The following is an 11,312-nucleotide window of genomic DNA, read 5'->3' on the forward strand; positions in this document are numbered from 1 at the left end:
GCCTCCGGCTCGGTTCTTACATTCGAAAGCAAGCCATCATTGTACTTTGGTGTCGGGGTTCTCAAACGTGAAGTATTCTCATGTACTTTGGCGCTGGGTTTTCAAAACCAGTGCAAGTTCCTTCTCATGTGCTTTGGCGCTAGGTTCTCCAAACCGTGCAAGTCGTTCTCATGTGCTTTGGTGTGGGTTCTCAAACAGTGCAAGTCATTCTATTGTGCTGGCGCTCGGGTTATCAAGCCCAGTGCAAGTCATTCATGTGCTTTGGCGCGGGGGCCTCAAACCCAGTGCAAGTCCTTCTCATGTGCTTTGGCGCTCGGGTTCTCAAACCCAGGCAAGTCATGTTCTCATTGTGCTTGGCGCTCGGGTTTTCAAACCCAGTGCAAGGTCATTCTCATGTCGCTTTGGCGCTGGGTCCTCACACCCAGTGCAAAGTCATTTTATGTGCTGTGGCGCTAGGGTTCTCAAACCAGTGCAAGTCATTTCTGTGCTTGGCGCTGGGTTCTCAACACCCGGCAAGTCATTCTCATGTGCTTTGGCGTGGGTTTCAAACCCCGTGCCAGTCTTCTCATGTGCTTTGGCGCTCGGGTTCTCAACCCCGTTGCCCAGTCATTCTCATTGTGCTTTGGCGCTCGGGTTCTCAAACCCGTTGAAAGTCATTCTCCTGTGCTTTGGCGCTCGGGTCCTGAACCCAGTGCAAGTCTTCTTCGGTGTTGGCCGCTCGGGTTCTCAACACCCCGTGCACGTCCTTCTCCTGGCTTTGGCGCTCGGGTTCTCACCTACCAGTGCCTCGGCATTCTCCTCCTTTGACGTTTGGCTTCTACCTTCGCACCAGCTTTGTCTCTGCTTGGCCCCCGTCCACATCCCTGCTGGCACCCACGCCAGTTACGTGGCCTGGCTACAATCGGTGTCGTGGATCGGTGGCGGCTTGGGACTACAAAAAACGTAGAAGCGGGCGACCGGGACAGGAAGCAACGAGCGATACAAAGAGGGGCAGGGCGACACTCCGGATGTGGCCTAAGCCAAATAGAACAAGGGGTGCCGCTGTGTAGGAGGGATTAGTGGGGGAGTAGGGGAGGGAGGCGGGACGATGAGGAGGAGAAGTGGCAGGAGGCGAGGCGGAGACGAGGAGAGGAGGGGAGGGAGGAGCATGAGGAGTGAGGATGGGGTAGGAGGAGGGAGGAGGACTGTTGGGGGGGGCTGGGAGGATATCGGAGGAGCAGGAGAGGAGGAGGAGGAGCAGGAAGAGAGGGGGAACGGGGGAGGAGTAGGAGGAGGGGGACCGGGAGAGGGACGAGGAGGCGGAAGGGGAGGGCCGGGGATGGGGAGGAGGACGGAGGGGAGGATGAGGAGGAGGCGGAGGGGACGGGAGGACGAGGAGGGGGCGCGCCGCAGGAGGCGGAAGAGGAAGAGTGGACGGTGGGGACGAGGGAGGAGGAGTAGGAGGAGAGAGGAGGGGAGGGGACGAGGAGGAGAGGAGGGGGCGCAGGATGAGGGAGGCGGGAGGATGAGGGGGGGGAGGAGGAGGAGGAGGAGGGGGGGAGGATGAGGAGGAGGAGGAGGAGGGGGGGCCGAGTAGGAGGAGGGAGACGGAGGAGGCGGAGGAGGAGGAGTAGAGGGCGAGAGGAGGTAGTGAGGGCGACGAGGAGGGAGGAGAGGAGGAGGAGGAGGAGGAGGAGGGGGAGCGCGGCGGAGGAGGCGGAGGAGACCTTAGGAGGCTTCATTATAAAAAACATAAAAACAACAAACAGATAAAAAGGAAAGTTATAGGGTTTTTTGGGGGAGAGCTTGAAAAAGGCTTGGTGGAGAGGCCGCAACGAGGGGGGCGCAGCGCACAGCGCAACGGAGACACAAAGAAAACAAAAAAAAGAAAATCTACTTCTTTTCTTCTCCGACGCGCCAAGCCGTCTTCTTCTTCAGCCTCCAACCATCTCCATTCTCCCATTCCCGCCCCTAATCTCTTATTGCTCCTACGCACACAGCTCCCAAACTATCTCAATTCTTACAGCCTCTCCAACACTCTCACAGCTGCAGACAGCAAGCTCCTCCGGCTACCACAGAGGCTCCACTGCGGCAAGTCCGCCAGCCCCCTCGTCAGCAGTGTGACCGTGCACAGCCGCTGCCTTCTTGTCCCTCGCCGGCCAACTTCTCGTCCCGACACCCACCACTCAGGCCTGTTCTCGGTAGCACAGACCTCCACTATACCAGAAAAGCCCACCCCGCACAGCAGTTCCTGACAGCTTTGACAAAACTCCGCCAGCGCAGAATCTCGAGAGGGGTACCCATCTGACGGCACTCACTGCGGTGTTTTCTCTATTCCAGCCCCATGTCTCCGGCGTCCTCCAGATTGCCCACATCCCACACACATAGGGAAGTCCCCGGTGAGGCCCCTGTCTCCTATTTGCATGCCTGGCCACAGCACACACACACACGCTATCATACATTACATAGGGTTTAGTTTTGGCGCATTTTATAAGTGGACGTTTTTTTTTTTATTTATGCATGCGCACATAGATAACACACACCACACAAACTGGATAGATATAATATATATATATATATATATAGATATAATATATTATAAAATTATGGGGTCAGTTGGCATTTATGATATAAAAGTTTAAGTCTTTTTTTCCATTTTTTTTTTTTTACATGCTGTGTATACTTTTATTTATTTAAGTTTTCTTATTATGTGTTTATTTTGTTTTTATTGTTAAAACTATACTTGTTAGATAATTAATATAGTAATATTGTTTTAATTTTTAAATGGTAAATACTATTCAATTTTATTCTTCTTATGGCAGGATTTTTGTTTACATTTAAAGTTTAATTATTTTTGTTTACGCGTGGAAAATACTAATTCTTCTTATTGCAGGATTTTTTTTTTTTTTTGTTCATATTTAAATTCTATTGATAATGGTATCTATGTTATTATTGTATACTTTAATATCGTTGCCATGTTAATATTATCATGCTTGTTTTATTGTGTATTTATTTGCATAGTTATATTGTTGCGATGCATGTTTATTTTATTGTATATTTATCTTGCATATTTAACATATTATTGTATTGTGTGCTTTTTTTGTTTTATATTTATTTTTCATATTATTATGTTGCATATTTATTTATTATATATTTTTATATTTACGTGATTATTATTATTGCCTTATATATTTGTATATTTATGTTATTTTGAATGTACATTCTTTGTATAGTTTGTATATTTGTATTATTATTGTGATTGCTTTATATAATTATTTGCATATTCATGCACATTTTATTGTATATTAGCTTACATATTTTCATATTATTATTGTGTTTCAATTTTAGGTTTTTTCCATGTTTCCATATCATACTTGTATATACTTGCGTAATATATTTGTAGTTTGAGTTGCTTCCGTAATCTTGTTTCCATGTTGATATATTGTATGCCAATTATTAGGTTAATTATTTCCATATTTGAATTATTGCATGTCCATAATATTCTATGTAAGTATCATCCTTACCATTATTAATATTGTTATTACTATTATTATTTATTATTACTACTATTAATATTCCTATTATTAGTATTATTATTGTATTATTATTATGAATATATTATTATTACTATTACTATTATTATTATTATTATTATTATTATTTATTATTATCATTATTATTATATTATTATTATTATTCTATTTTGAATTATATGTATACTTAATTGTGTTATTTTAGTGTTCGTATTTATATTACGTGTTTTATTATTATGATATTTTTATATTAACTATTTTCGATTTTTAATCCCTATGATTAATTGCGGGGGGTATTAGCCTTTGGGCTTTACGTACCTTAAGCTCTGAGGGAATATATATATATGTATATATTTATTTATTTATTTATTTATTTTTTACATATATTTATAAATTCATAAAAAGGAATAATTTAAAGAATTATTAGATTAACTTAGGGATAATTTCAAATTAATTAGGTACCGTTCGTGAGAACGGGCGCGTAGGGGGTGCTAGTACCTTCCCCTCGCGTAACCGAACTCCCGAGCCCATTTCTGGTAACGTAGACCGATTCTACCCCTAACGGGGTAGTAATCATGTGTTCTAACCGCACTAAAGGTTAGTGGCGACTCCGATATTCCATGTTTTTAATAGAAAATTCAAATTGATTTTAATTTCGCCGCCCGGGGCACACGCGCTCCCGGGACGTCGCGACAGTGATTATTAGTGACGATTTTGATCCTTTACTAATAACCTTATTTTTTGCAAATCATCATAAATATATATATATATATATATATATATATATATATATATATGTGTGTGTGTGTGTGTGTGTGTGTGTGTGTTCAGCTTTACTTGATTTATCAATAAAAAGTTAATTATATAAAGGGTATGTTTATGATATATTAAAAAAATCATGTTGTCACACACTTATAATAATCTATTCCGTCTTACTGAGAGGTGTCTCACCCCATCATTGTCGAATATTTTTTAGATATCATAAGGAGTATAACAGTAATTAGGGTAGCGCAGTGGAAGCATGGGTGGGATAGAAAGTTTTATTTAGAATAGATATTTAATTAAATTATGTTTTTGTGGTATTCAGATTATTCTTTTAGGGATATGTAAATTGTGATGTTAGAAATGATATTGTTGTTGTATTGGGATAATTTAGTACTCTCGTAATTATTTTGGAGGTATTCCGTTGTATGAAATATTCAGGTTATTACAAGGGATATCAGAAAAATTTAAGTGAAATTTTCCAGGTCGTCACATGAAAGATATAAGGCATGTCTAGTTGCTAAGGGATGCACTCAAAAGGAAGGCATTGATTATAAAGAGACATTCTCTCCAATTTCATCGAAATACTCTTTCAAGATTATAATGGCATTGGTGGCTCATTTGGACTTAGATATTCATTAGATGGATGTAAAGACATCATTTCTCAATGGTGACATTGATGAAACAATTTATATGGTGTAGCCTGAAAATTTTAGGAAATCCATAAACTATAGTCTGCAAATTAAAGAAATCCATCTATGGGCTCAAGTAGGCTTCCCGTAAATGGTATCAAAGTTTGATCAAGTAATCATCTCGTATGATTTTAAGGTAAATTCGGTTGATAACCGTGTATACCATAAGATCAGTGGGAGTAAGGTTATATTATTGGTTTTGTATGTCAATGACATATTGCTGGCGAGTAGTGATAGAGGCTTATTGCACGAAACCAAGAAATTTCTGACGAAAAATTTTGAGATGAAAGATCTTAGGGATGCCTCTTTTGTTTTAGGAATTTAGATATATTGAGATCGTTCTCAAGGTATACTTGGTTTGTCATAAAAGAGCTATATCGAAAGGGTACTTGCTAGATTTGACATGAAAGATTGTCACCCAGGAGATACACCCATAGCTAAGGGAGAAAGGTTCAGTCTTAGTTAATGCCCCAAGACTGAGGTTGAAAAGAAGGAAATGCAGAAGATTCCTTATGAGTCAGCTATAGGGAGTCTTATATATGCTTAGGCATGTATGCGTCCAGATTTGGCGAACATAGTTGGAATTTTAGGCAAATATTTGAGTAACCCAAGATTGGATCATTGGAAGGCAGCCAAAAGGGTTATGAGGTATCTTCAGAGAACAAAAGACTACATGCTCACCTACAGGAAATCAGACAAACTTGAGATCATTGGGTATTCTGATTCTGATTTTGCTGGATGCCAAGACAGCAAGAGATCCACTTCAAGCTATATCTATCTACTGGTTGGAGGTGTTATTTCCTAGAAGAGTGTTAAGCAAACTCTCATAGCTCCTTCGACCATGGTAGTAGAATTTATAGCATTCTACAAGGCATCTAATCAAGGAATTTGGTTGCAAAATTTTGTCACAAGGCCGCATATCTTGGACGAGGTTGAAAAACCGCTCAAGATCTATTGTGACAATAAGTCTGCGGTGTTATATTCAGACAACAACAAAAACTCCACCAAGTCGAAGCATATTGACATCAAGTTTTTGGTGGTTAAGGAAAGGGTTTAAAGTTGTCAAGTGTTAATAGAACATATTGGGACAAAATACATGGTTGCAGATGCACTCACCAAGGGTTTGCTGCCCAAGGTGTTTCATGAGCACACTGCTTGTATGGGTGTCGTCTTGTTTGTTGATGTTGCGTTTTAGCGGGAGTTTGTATTTGTTTTTATGTTCCTTCTTGTAGACTCTTGTTTCAGATTATTTTCTGTAGAAATAAAGTAATAAAAGAATGCATTTTTTTTTTTATGTATTTGTGACTCTGAATGTTATCTTCCTTTTGGAAGAGTTAAAGACTACGAAACTAAGGTTGATCTCATAAGGAATAAGGTAGGATTAGTTGGGATATGCATGTTAAGGTTAAGGAGCATGCATATTACCATGCTACACATCCATACTCTATCTATGGCATTGAGTATATTAGTGTGGTGACCATGAATGGGTTTAGTTATGAATATGAGTGTAACAAATGCCGCTTTGATCCCATGCTAGTATATGAGATGAACAAGATTGAATTAAGGAGATGTTATAAGGATAATAGTCATATTGTGTACACTTAAGGTTTGGGTAATATAATTGCTTTCGATATTTATATGTCGCCCAAGTGGGAGATTGTTAAGAAATTTTAATTTCTTATTGTGTGCTCACATATTTAAGAACAATTATTTTACTAGGCTATTTTAACATCTAATGGGTATGAGCATTACAATGTGTAGAAGCCCAATACTAAGTTAATTTAGAATTGATGGGCTTCTAAACTTTACCTAGTATATAAGGAAAAGATAATAGGGTTATGGTTTCCAAGTCAAATCAGAAACAGTTTTTACGTTCTTTCTTTTCCCCATATAAGGAGAAGAACACAAGTGAGACACTTAGAAATTTGACTGTGGAAGATCAAAACTCTCCGCTAAAAGCTGTTGGATAATCAAATAAGACACATCTATGGATTCAGATATTTATTTCGCATTCAGTATGGATCCAGGTATTTGTTCTGCATTTAGTTTTCTTAATTGAATAACATGATAATATTGGATTATTAGATTTATGGATTAAAAGATATTCCCAACACTGCAGTCTAGGTAGCAGAGATTTCTCCTAAATTGCATAGATGTATGGGTGGACGACGCACGTGGGGCTCTACAATCTTCTCTTCATTCTTTTGGAGACTCAAATGATGATGATGATGATGGTGATTACGATGGCAATGAAAGAGATAGAAAAAAGGCTGATAGAGTGTGAGAGAGAGAGAGACCATTTGATATGAATACTATTTTCTTAAAATAATATTTATTTTGTTTATCTTTATAATTTAATTTTCTTTCCATATATTTTTTAACTCTAACTTTTTATTTATTTATTGTCATGTCGAAGTTGTTACTTTATTTAGTGACAACTTTTATAATTAATTGGTTCTTTGACATGTGTTGGAGGACGACGATGAGGCCAAGTGACTTCCTCTCCATTATAATATATGAGAGTTGAAGTTCTTTAATTTTTCTTCGCCTTCTTGAATCTTGAGATAGAAATGCAGCTGGCAGACAGCGATGGCGATGGGTGAAAGTTCATTGGAGAGGGGAGGTGACGGGTACAAGCGCCACTGCTAAGCTCGCACGTTGTATTAGTCAAGATGTGGTGCTGAGGCGACTGCGTCGGGTTCAGCTCCCCGCCCACGTTCCTGTCAATCGTCATAAAGCAGATCAGGTAGTACGACACAAAATTCAAACCATTATCTCGATCTCCAACCACGTGGGAAGCCAAACTGAAAACGACTTTTTCCTTTTTTAAGCATATTACTGTTTAAGCATATTCCTTTTTTAAGCATATCAGTTGACGTTTGATAAAAGGATATTTTTTTTTTTCAATTACAATTATTCGGTTTTGTCTTTCTCAAATTTAGTCTTTGTTTTTCCCCTTCTTTTGCTACTCAAGACCTTCTCGCCTTAAGTTGCATCGTCATTTTGTTTCCTTCCCCTTCGCCTGATGATTAGTTAGGTATTTTTAGCGGTCGTGGTATTTTCAATACACTTCCATTTCTGTATTCTATTGCTCCAATTTTATACTCGGACTCTAATTTTCTCAAGAACTCATATTATTTGAAATTGTGAGGAAAAGTTTTTTTGGTTAAATGTTATTGAAAGATTTTTAATGGTGATTTGTGCATTTTAGAAGACATTCCAACATTTATGTTTAGTGATATTATTAGGGTCTTTTTTGTTTTTATTTTTAGAATATTGAGTTTGATTTTTTATTTGATGGTGTGCGTTTCGGATTTTGGTTTGTGTTGGAAGGCATTCATCAAAATTATTTATTTTTAGTTATACGCTTAAATCAATAGACTTATACAAAAATATTGGTTGTTATTCAACAATAGGATTGTTTTGTTAATGTAGTGTTATATTCAAATTATTTGTAAAAATTGTTTAGTTTGGTTAATTATTTGTTTAAATTGTTAGGTTAATGTAGAGATATTGATAATGTTGGAATAAATATTTTTAATTGTTAGTGTAAAATATTGATTCTTATTGAACATTAAGATTGCTTTGTTAAATTAGGTTTATTTTAAAATTTATTATGGTAATTGTTTAGTTTGATTAGTTATTTAAAGTGCTAAATCAATATAGAGATCGGTCTTGATAACATTGGAATAAATATTTTAAATTGTTAGTGCCTAATTGATTTTAAGCACTCAGGTAACCAATTTGGGCATATGAGGTCCAAACTAAATAGGTTTAGCCCCGATATGTCCATCACATTGAGCTGGATGTGCCAGAACTGACAATACCCAAAAAACTCCTTTCCGAGAACTTTTTGTCTACTTAGAGTAAAGTTAAAATACAAATAAATTTAACAAACTTAGTAAATTTTAACACTCAGGTGTTCAAGTTGGGCATACGAGGTTCAAACCGAGTGGGGCCAATTCCAACTAATTAAACTTAACTCTTTAAAATTGTATCAATTTTTTTAAAAAAATATGTCCGATTATTTTGCTATCAAATTATTTTTACTTATAATACGTATAGATATATGTTCAAAAATCGTATACTAATTTTTTGTATAATATTGTTTTGTAAAGTTTGCGGCTGTCACAACATCAGGACGATATCAAACACTACAATCGGATACATCTTTTGCCTTTTTTTTTTTTTAATATTTTTTGTTATCTGAATAAAATGAATTTTTGTATTTAAAATTAAATTTGTATTTAAATTTTGAATAAATTGTATTTTAATTTTGAATAATTTATTGATTTATTAGTAATTCTGATTCAATATTATGTGTACTAAAATGTAATTACAAGTTTTTATAAGAATTAATGAACAAATTAAAAAAAAAAAATATTTATTTTAAAAATATTAGTGACAATTTTTCAAACTGTCAGTAATAATATCGCATTTAGTGACAATTCAAAAATCGTCACTAATACTTAGACTTTAGTGACGATCGAGAAAATGTAAAATTTATAAGACTTTTAGTGACGAAAGAAAATCATTACTAATACTTCATTAATAATGATATTTTTTAAAATTCGTTACTAATAAGTATTAATTACCATCGTTTTAGCAATTAATTTGGAACTTCCACTAATAATAACTAAACGATCATTAATAATTATTAGTGACGATTTTAACCGGTTATTAATAATCTTATTTTTTGTAATGAGTTTAAATCACGACAAATCAATTTGTGTCTGAATATTCCTTTTATGTTATTAAAGCATGATTTCGTGTATGTATTTACTTTTGATGAATTTACCTTTGTTTGGGCAATTCCCTTAACATGTGAACATCCTTTTTCTTAATAAAACTTTTCTTGCCCCTTAAAAAAATTGTTAAAACTTCAATACTAATCCCTTTGCTTATTTAGTGGAAAAAAAAAAAAAAAAACTGCTGAGTCGTTGACGAGACTTGCAAAAACCTGTTAAGAGCCGTTCACGTCTTCCCTGATTTCTCTGTTGCAAGAGAAATTTGAACTTTGAAGTGTTCGTGCAAGCTAAATTTGCCATTACGAAAAAAAAAATAGCTATAAGTTAACTTAAACAGTACAAAGATCCCATCTCGTTTTATTTATCTATCACATGCGGCCGATTATGAGTATAAGCAACCTACAAATATGACAGTATTACATGCACATATATGCATGGGTATGGCGTAAGCCAGTGGGAGTGGGACTTATTTTTTTAATAATTAATTAGCAATGCTTGCAGTAACACATCCCATTTCTGCAAAAGCCGCCCAGAAGTTTCTCCTTCTTCGTGCACACATCCACGCAGTTCTTTTCAAGGAAGCATAGCCCACTGAATTTGCCGCTAGGTGCCTCGCACACTCTCCCCTCCGCCGGCACCACCATCTGATCTTCTGCACATCAAATTACACATACATAAATTAATGAATGCCTAGCAGCTCAGAGAGAGAGAGAGATCTTAGAACTAAACAAATACGGGCCTGACAGAAAATATTATAATATAAGCTGCTAAAAAACAACGCTTAGAGAGAGAGAGAGAGAGAGAGAGAGAGAGCAAGAGACTTACGAGTGGCAAAGGCAATGAGAAGCAGGACGAAAAGCCCAAGCGATTTCCTCTCCATGTTGGTATTGGTATTGGTGTTGAAATTCCTCTTTCTTTAGCGGAAAATTAAATCCCAAGGTTGATTTGAGACACTGTTGCTGCACGGCACAATTGGAGTTCGCTCTATCTGTATATATAGGCACTCATGGTGGCGGCGAGGGGCGAGACGGTGAGGAAAGGGGGAAGTCGCCGGTCCAACTACTGCATTCACAGCGCCACGTGCGTTGCTCTTATCGCCACGTACGTCTAGTAAGCTGAATGGGTCAAGTTTGGGGACCGGTGGTGCACAGCTCGCTGTTGCGTCCACTTGTTCTTTGATGATCGGAATTTCAACTCGATTCGGCGAAAATTATATTCGACCTGCCTCTTTGAGAGGATATAGGTATAAATTAGTATTAAATTTAGATAAAATTAATATAAAATTATATTTAAATTTTTAAAATTTAAATTTGAGATATAAAATTCGCATTCTCAAATGCATTATTAGTGTTTTTATATATTTATTTTTTTAATGTAAAATATCTAATCCTTAATTTTAACATTATACTTAGATATTTTAAATGGTAGGTATAAATTAAAATAAGTTAGCTTAAAATGAGTCGGATTACTAGTGAGTTATTTATTTATTTTTCACTCATTTATATCAATATCTTCGATCTTACCCATATGTATATATAAAAATTGCCCAAAGCGACACGTTGTGTCAGCGCCCGGGTACGGTGTCAAATATGCGAAAG

At 37.0% G+C, this 11,312-nt stretch overlaps 1 long non-coding RNA gene across 1 annotated transcript; it reads right to left on the bottom strand.

Annotated features, from left to right (window-relative positions):
* Nucleotides 1–10,043: 10,043 nt before the first annotated feature.
* On the bottom strand, nucleotides 10,044–11,031 carry LOC131152870 (uncharacterized). Its single transcript, XR_009136116.1, has 2 exons — nucleotides 10,540–11,031; nucleotides 10,044–10,366 (listed from the first exon to the last, which is right to left on the bottom strand). It is a non-coding gene; the product is annotated as an uncharacterized LOC131152870 (long non-coding RNA).
* Nucleotides 11,032–11,312: the final 281 nt, after the last annotated feature.

Source organism: Malania oleifera, chromosome 4 (genome assembly GCF_029873635.1).
Source record: "Malania oleifera isolate guangnan ecotype guangnan chromosome 4, ASM2987363v1, whole genome shotgun sequence".
NCBI classification, from domain to species: domain Eukaryota; kingdom Viridiplantae; phylum Streptophyta; class Magnoliopsida; order Santalales; family Ximeniaceae; genus Malania; species Malania oleifera.